Below are 9,546 nucleotides of genomic sequence, written 5' to 3'. Positions count from 1 at the left end.
TTGTTTGACTTCCAATTTAATGTTTGTTCGGCTTGTTATTGTATCTTAATTAAACAAAACAATGTTGTTACTTATTAGCTTACAATATAATTTATTCAATATGGTATTTTTGTAAAGAAAGAGTGTTGCTGTACATTTGGTAAAGTATAAATAAGCATTTCATTACATAATTATAAAGGTTATTAATTATTTAATAATTAATCATAAGAATATGAATAATTAAATATTTTTCGGAGATATATTTTCCGGCGATATTTTTTTTTTTCTAGGGATCCCAGCATACATTTTTGAAGCATTATGCTCTAAATAAATGTCTTGTTTAAACATAGCATTTATTGTTGACAAATCTCCAACCAAAGGAAATACCTTACTAGGGAGGATATTCAAACAAAAATTTTTATTAGAATAAATATTTTCGTTATTTTAATACTACTAATAATATACAAACATTAGTTTAAGTTCACTATAGTTGAGTGAATAAGATTGTGGATTTTGGTATTTTGTTGTTGGCAACCGACCAGTTTAGCTGCTTGTGGTATTTTCTCGATGCGTAACGTGAATTCAAGCCAATTTTATTTAGAAAATTGCCCACGAAGGTGTTCTCTTAAAGCAGATAACCCATGACTTCTTAAAAACTGTAAAATATAATCTGTGGATATTTTCCGTTATACGATAACACGAAGAAAATGATTTCCTATACGAAACATATGATCAGCGCTGTTATTGCCTGTCGTTTAATTAAATGCATCCATCTTATTCCTTTAATTTATTTTCCTTTTTCAAAGAAAGTTTGATTTCAGTAAAATGTACTATTTACAATGTGTCATTTTATTTTGCTCGTTTTTTATGCAAATATTCAAATTCATATAGATATTTCGTAAGTTCAGAAAGCAACTAGTCTCCAAGCGGTAAGATAGCTGAGCACCGGTAAATTCTAGCGGCTGCATGGTAGGCTTAGGGGTTTTTCATAAGTACAATTGATTGTGAATTAACAGTTTGTTTCCCACAAAAAAAAAAAAAAAAAAAAAAAAAAAAAAAAATCTACTCTGAAGACTTCCTTTCCCTTAGACAAATAGGTCCTGTGTGCTTTATCATAATCCAAAATCTTAAGCGTATAAATCTTTTATCATAGCCGATGATGACGATAAAATATTTTCTATCTGATGTGTCAAGTTAGCATAATTGTATATTTCTAACGAAAATTGTTTGGTTCATGTTACCCTATAATGAAAAAAAGATTCAAATCGGTTTTTAGCTTAAACAGTATTTTCATTATTAATTATATCACGAATTTTATCAATAGTATTCTTAGTATTAATTGCAGGCATGTATTCAAGAATATAATATACACAAAGCTGTGTCTAATGATTACGGCTAATTTTTATATAAAATTTTATAGTATAAAAATTTAGGTTCATAGGTCAGCCATATTTGAAAGAGTACTTGTGTATTATGAGAAAATTGAGAGAGAAATTTAAGAATAAAAAAATTTACAAAAGAGTACAATATTATTTCATGTTTTGTGGATATACTTGAAGACAGAAACATGTTTCAGCAGTATTCGTTCATCGGAGAAAAACTTTTCATATGAAGCAATTTTTTTCAAATCTTTCACTATACAAGTAATACTAAAGCAGTATAGGAATCTCTTTTCTTAATACCCAACCAAAGAGCTGAGTGGACGTACAATGATTAACATACAATATGTGCCTTGAATTATTTTGCTTTACATGCAGTTTCCTTATATATGTAAAACAAAATAAACTTTCATCCATTCCAAGATTACAAGAACTCACAGAGAGAGAGAAATATCTATAACAAATTTTATTGCTGTCTGACTTCGGGAACATCTTCCAACTCAAGCTTTCAAGCTTCAAGCTATTCAAATACGAACGCTTCTCAGAAAAGCCATTTGAACCGCATCTACATTGTTAAAGAAAACCTTTTGGGGGTAAAATCATCCACTTCATCGGGTTTTTCAAACAAAGCAGTCAGTGGTCCTGTTACTACCTGCTGACCTAGAGAAATTTCTCAGAAACTTTTGTTCGAAAAAAACGAATTTCATATTTTTAAGAATTTCCATTCTGACAGCAAGATTTTGTTATTTTTCATATATAGATGAAAAGAAACTAATTTGTTTTTAATAAAGAAGAAAAAATTAATAAGCTTATTTAAATTTTTTACACAGCACCGAGTAAGGAGACGAAATTTAATTTTCTTTATAAATATTTTTCTCAGACAATACTTTAGTGTTTTTCAAATTACGAGAATAGCGCGTTAGTGCATGCATTTTCAAATCAGATTTATTTAAGATATATGGATATGCCGAACAAGCACACTTTCGCACACATACACTATATATTAGTACATACATAAAAATGAAATAAAATTTGAAAACAAGCAATTTAAAAACTACTGTATTGAAAAATTATTGACAATTTGTTTTTACCTCATTTTTTTTTCGTTATATACATTTACTTCAGTTTTTTTATATGCATTTACTTAATTTATTTTCTTATATGCATTTATTTAATATTATTTTGTTATATGCATCTGTTAGTGTTTTTGAGAAATTTTTAGATTTTTTGGGTATGGCAAAGGAAACGGGATCTATCAGCCGAAGGCAATGAATGTCTCCATGGACGACTTTCTAAGTAAAACGTACTCATGTTCATGTTACACATAGAGGAAATCACAAAATTCAACCAGTTCGTTTGTTTGGGTTCGAAGACGAGTCGAAATAGCGATAATCAGATATCTTAGCCAGGAGGCCATTAATTGGGTTTGACAGATTTGGAAACCTAATAAATAGTATTTAATAAATATAATATTAAACGAATCGAATTTATATAAACCAAATAACATTCTTATATCGAACACAACTAAAACTCGATATAACTTACTCTGATAAACTGATGTGTAATAACACTGATAAATTAAAATACTAAATAGAATATACATTAATTCTACATAGATAATTTTTTGTAATGTATTTCGCTGGGAATGTCTGGCCGCAAAATCCTGATTATATATACCCTTGTAAGGATCTTAAGTTTTACTAACGTTTATTTTATTTTAAATCTTTACTATCACTTCTTATTTTCTACTTCCGGCTAGAATTATAAGCGTGAAGGATTTTATGCAAAGTTTGTCTGGCGAACGCCAAGTACTTAAGTTGTGGCCTTTTTGCCAAGAGAAAGAGAGGAAGCAGTGAGTCAACGCAGGCCGCTTACCTTAGAAGTTACGCAGTTGCTGTTTGCCTTCCAGGCCAGAGGTTTTAATCCTCTTGATAAATTAAAAGTATTGTAGTGTTCACAGTCTCTGTGCTACATACGCTTCCTGTTATTACAAGGCCAATCTTCCACGTGTATTATTCTAGAGTTAAATTAGAGTTTAGTTTTATTTTTATACTTTACGTTAGACCCCGAGTGGCGGGTCATTGTATTCCGAAGTACGGAAGTTATTGTATATAGAGAAAAATAAAGGGTTTTGTATACCCTTCGTCTGTATCCTGTCTACTTACCACAATTAGTGAACATAGCTTTAGTAAGCTCTCTGTTCCGAGTCAGGTCCTTGTATGTTCCCGAAGAAGGTTAGAAGGAACATTGATCCTGATAGTGGCGCCCAACGAAGAAGAATAACCATGGCCGAGTTTCAAGAAGAACCTGTGCTGCCTGCAGAAACGGCTCAGAATCCAGAAATGCCAGCTGCCGCCCTGGAAGGATTCGGTTAGATCGTCCAGACCATGCGCTCTTCGATGAAACCAGAAGCAACGTTTAACGGAAACTCACCGGTAACCAGTTTTTTGGAAAAACTGGATGACCACTTCATGCTCTACCCCGTGCACGAGTTTCAAAAAGTTACCTTAGCTACCAGCGCTTTGAGGGGCCAAGCGCTTAACTGGTTCAAATGTATAGGCAGAAGTCTCTTGGGTCAAGCAGGAAGTCCCACCTATACTTACGAAAATTTCAAGACTGCCCTACTAAAAGCCTTCCCTGTTGTAAGGGATCGTGCGAAATTAGAAACGGAACTTTTTAGTATATATCAACAAAGAATCGAAAACCTCTCGAGCTTTATTTTAAGAAAAATTCACGTTTTCAAGCTCTTGTATGGAAACCGTCCGGATCCTGAAATAATTCAAGTGATTTTGCCGAGGTTACTGCCCCAAGTGCAAGACTTTATTGAATTAAGAAACCCGACTACACTGGAAAAGTTATTTGAGCTAGCAATCCAGTTTGAAAGTAGAAGAACGGCGGACGTCGAAAGAAGACGCCAATATCAACAGCGAAACCAATTTGGTACACCAAGACTACAGCAAACTCAAGCACATGGCTACGGAGAAAAAGCGAATTAGTGGGCGAGGAAACCCGAGCATTCAAAAACAGCCGGCGAACGTCGATAGTTCAATAGCAACCCAGGAAAAAAGTCTCAAGGCCAGGGGAAAAAGAAGGAAAGCACGGAAAGGAAAAATAATTTAAACTAAAACGGATTTCTGCTGACGAGAGGGTGCGGAAATCCGAAGGCCACGAAAACCCCTCTTCCTACAAGTTAAATACAGTAATGGTGAAAAATTTGACTCTTCCGAAGATTGAAGTCTTGGTGAATAATATCCCAGCCATCGCACTCCTGGATACCGGCGCGCAGTGTTCCTGTATGGCAGAAGTCTTTTTTAGAAAGTATTTTCGGAAATACCGCATATATAATGCGGATAATACGACAGTATTAGCGGCGCAAGGAGAAAAATGTAAGTGCGTAGGTAAAGTACCTTTGTATATCCGTATCAAGGACGAACAAATAAAGGTGATGTTTTTTATAGTAAAGAATCTGCAAGCACATTTAATCTTGGGGATAGATTTTCTTTCAGACGCACAAGCTACACTGGATTTTAATGAAGCGTCCCTTAAGCTGACAATGAAACCAGTGCGTGTAGAAAAGGCTGAACCGCCAAGGTTAAATCTTGACCACCTGCTTAATGACGAGCAAGATAGAATCCGATAAGTGGTAAGTGAATTTGCTTCGTTATTTAGTGATATTCCAGGATTTACTCAGGTTACTAACCATAGTATTGACACCGGAGATGCATTGCCAGTTCGTCAAAAACCATACCGGTATGATAAGAATAAGGAAAAAATTATAGAATGGCATATTACCGATATGCTACGTAAAAAGATCATAACGCCCATCTCAAGTAGTTATGCTAGCCCGGTGGTTTTATGTAAGAAAAATAATGACTATCCTTTGGAGCATCCAAAAAGGTGGAGATTCGCTATTGATTACCGTAAATTAAATTCCATAACGAAATATCCGGTATATCCGTTACCGATCATAGAAGAAATTTTAAGGAACATAAAATCAACCAAATTTATGACGACTTTAGACTTAACGACTGGTTATTTTCAAATAGGGGTGAGGCCTGAGGACGTGCCTAAGACTGCTTTTATAACCAAGTCTGGCACTTATGCGTTTTTGCGTATGCCGTTTGGCCTTTCAGGGGCCCCAGCAACATTTCAGCGATGCATGGACATTGTGTTAAGACCTGTTCTTGGAAAGTCCACATTTATCTATTTAGACGATATCATTATTACTAGTGATAATCTAGACCAACATGTACAGAATTTAAGACAGGTGTTTTCTTTATTAAATGAGGCCGGTCTAAAAGTTAATGTCGAAAAGTGCAAATTTGCAGCCCCTGAATTAAAATATTTAGGTTACAAAATATCTCAAAAAGGGATCGAGACAGATGAATCAAAAATAATCGCTGTACAAAAGTATCCGACTCCAAACACGGCAAAGAAGCTCTCTTCTTTTCTAGGACTTTGTTCATATTATAGGTCCTTTATAAAAGATTTTGCGGCTATCGCTGAGCCATTGTTAAAATTAAAAAGGAAAAAGGCAAGATTCTCGTGGACGGCCGAAGCCAATAGTGCTTTCGAAAAATTAAAACAAGCATTAACGCAAGCCCCTGTGTTGAAATTTCCTGAAAAGGATGAAAATTTAGAAATTTCAGCGGATGCTTCGGATTATGCGGTAGGAGCGGTACTTTCGCAAAATCAGCAGCCCGTGGCATTTTTTAGCCGAACTTTAAATCAAACACAAAGAAACTATTCCGCGACCGAGAGAGAGGCACTTGCAGTTCTGTTAGCAGTGCAGAAGTTCCGAGTCTATTTTGGAAAGGCGCCGATAACAGTGTACTCTGATCATGCGGCGGTAACTAGATTGTACTCTGGAAAAAATTTATCCCCAAGGTTAATAAGATGGGCACTCAAGCTGCAAGAATATAATCTGGTAATCAAGCATACCCCTGGAAAGGAAAATATCGTAGCAGATGCCCTGTCAAGGATTAAAATAGACGAACAAGGCAATACCGTAAAGATAGCAATGCTTACAGCGTGTACAATAAATTCCCGAGAAACTGTAATAACCGAACTGGGTAAGGATCCTGAGTTTGGAAGTATTTATGAGTATTTGAAGGATCCTGGAAATTTTAGCCACCAAGATATTGTGGCGATAAGAAATAGGGCGGCCCATTACGAAGTAATAGATGGTCTATTATTTTATACAAAAACTACGAATTCCAACAACGAATTTCGACTTGTTATCCCAGCTAGTCTTAGATTAAATATCCTGCAGGAGCTCCATGACAGCCCTTTAGCTTCTCATGCTGGTATTCGAAAAACTATCCAACGCGTACGCGAGGCAGTCTACTTTCCTGAACTGCAAAAGTTAACAAGGGCGTATGTCCAGTCCTGCCCAACATGTCAAGCAGTTAATTATATTAATTTCCGCCCGGCGGGGTTTCTAAATAGTATTAAATCCGAATTTCCAAATGAAATAATTGGCATCGATTTATTGGGCCCTTTCCCAAAAAGTCAGTTAAATAAAAGTCGCTATCTCCTTGTTATGGTTGATCATTTTAGTAAATGGACCGAAATTGTTCCCTTAAAACGAGCCTCCGCGAAATTAGTTACTGATTCTATTTTAAATAAATATATTTTAAAATACGGGGCGCCCCTAAAAGTTATATCGGATAATGGTCCTCAATTTGTAAGTAATATATTTGAAGACATGTGCCAAAAACTGGGCATACGTCATTTAAAAATGGTCCCGTATCGTCCGCAATCAAATATAGCGGAACGGGTCAATAGAATTATAGTGAAAATTATCCGTAGTTATGTTAAAAATTTTCATAAAAGCTGGGATAACTACGTCAATGAATTTGCTTTCGCCCTTAGGACCGCAAAACATGATACAACGGGCAAAACTCCTGCTGAGTTATTTCTAGGCAGAAAGATTATAACACCGTTAGATAAATTATTTTATGTGCAACAAAGAGCCCCAGAATTTAAAATGGGTGATATAGAAAAACTAATAAAAGAAGCAAAAAAGAATACGGAAGTAGCACAAAGAAAACAGAAGCTATATATTATGATTTGAAACGACGGGGAGTAACTTATAAAGTAGGGGATGAAGTTTTAAAAATTAAGCATTCACTTTCTTCAGCACCAGAAGATAAAACTGCCAAATTTTTTCCACGATTTGAAGGACCATATGTTATAGAAAAAATACCTCACGCTGTTGTAGTGTTAAAAGCCAGAAATGGTGAAACCTGTTCCGCAAACATTGATCAAATCAAGCCCTACTTCGATCGTAATAAAATGCAAATCTTTTCAGATCTTTTGCAGGATCCGGCACCGCAGACACCGCAGGTACAAGTTCCAGAGGTGGAAAAACGACAAGTACAAGGGCAAGCCAATGAGAGACAGAAGCAAGTGAAAAGAAAATTGCCCCGCGGAAAAATTGAAGGTAACAAGAAAAAGAAGCCGTTCCACCGTCCAGAAAACAGAGTTCACGAACACCCCCAGAATGAAGAAGGGAGAAGGACGACGTATGTGAAGAGGACCAGGAGAAATGACGGCAACTATAGCCCGGCTTTAAAACGGAAGATCTACTCATCCGACAGAACTCTCCGCAGCAAAAGTCGCCGAACTGCGGAAGGGCCATCAGCGGCGGAGGAAAAAGTACAAGGAAAATTTGAACGGCCAACAACGAGGTCCAAGCAGGAACACGACATAAGTTTCCCGGTTCCGCCAAGACCAGCTGCCATCAAACGGCCAAGACCACAAGCAGAGGAGAAAAGGAAGGTGTTCAAGGGTGGCCGAACTGGTGAAAAACGGAAGCTTCCAGAGGAAAGCACTGAAGGGCGAGCCCGTACAAGAAGGAGGATAAACCAAACTACTATCTGCAGTACCTTTAAAGACTGGGCCCAGAAAAGGATGTCCGAATATTACAAAGATAAGTAAAATTTTATGTTACTTTCAAACTTAAGTTAATCTTTCATTCTTACTGCAAGTGGCAGATTTCAAGAAGTTTTACCTCATGCGAGGTCTACCTTTATCGCCAAAAGGGCGAGAAATGAGTTGTGACCGATTTTCGTATTATGTTTTTCAATTACTCGTGCGTAAAACTAAAGTTGATGTATAATAGCGTTGTGTAAAAACTTAAATATTGTAAAAAGTTATTGTATAAATTTTATTTAAAACATTCTAGCAAGAGAGAAGTTTTAGTCTGAAAGACTTTTTGAAATGTATTATTTCAATGTAGAAAGAAATGGCACTTGCTTTGAAAAGAATAGAAGTTAACAATTTACTACTAATGTATGTTTTCAAATCTGTAAAATTAACGGCATGTTGATATGTTCTGTTATTTTAAATGTTAAGAAATACCGTGATATGGTAAAAGTGAAAGTAATGTTAAAAATTTGTTATTCGTGTGACTGTAAAGACTAAATCATGGCGAATATGTGTTAAAGGTTGAATGATGTAGTTAGGCTCTCTGACGCTACACTTTAGAGTTAGCCACTTTTAGAATAATACCTCAGGGTTTAGAGTTGAAATTAGGGTGTGTTAAGAGGTCTCGTTATGTTGAATTTTAACACGTTAGTGTTTTGATTGTAGGAGGAAGTGTGGCACACGTAGACAGAAACACATTCGTGTTTGGTGTTCTTTTACAACACATGTCAGAGAGCATGGGGAGAGATAATTAAAATAGTCATGAATGAAATAAGAATGTTAAGAGCAGTATAATTGTATATGTTACTTGCCATGTCATTGTGTAACATTTCATTAAACTAGTTTTCCTTCCAGATCTCTGGAAGGAACCAGAATTGAATAAAAAGCTCCTGTTTAGATGCAGTACAGATGAAAAAAAGATTGTTGTATATCCTGAGAGCTGCTATTGTAACAAATTTCTTTCTTTTAAATTTCTAGTTTCTAGCGAAGTTATGTTTGTAAAAGATTGGCCTCGCGTTAGATTCTATAGCTAAAAGTTTTCAACAAGGTCGTTTTAGACCTCAGTTTCAAACTAATTAACTCTGGCGGGAAGTATGTAAGGATCTTAAGTTTTACTAACGTTTATTTTATTTTAAATCTTTACTATCACTTCTTATTTTCTACTTCCGGCCAGAATTATAAGCGTGAAGGATTTTATGCAAAGTTTGTCTGGCGAACGCCAAGTACTTAAGTTGTGGCCTTTTTGCCAAGAGAAAGA

The sequence above is a fragment of the Stegodyphus dumicola genome, chromosome 9 (genome assembly GCF_044657685.1).
Source record: "Stegodyphus dumicola isolate Sdum_Otavi_A_Nest chromosome 9, ASM4465768v1".
Classification (NCBI taxonomy): domain Eukaryota; kingdom Metazoa; phylum Arthropoda; class Arachnida; order Araneae; family Eresidae; genus Stegodyphus; species Stegodyphus dumicola.
Note: the sequence above shows the minus strand (reverse complement) of the source record.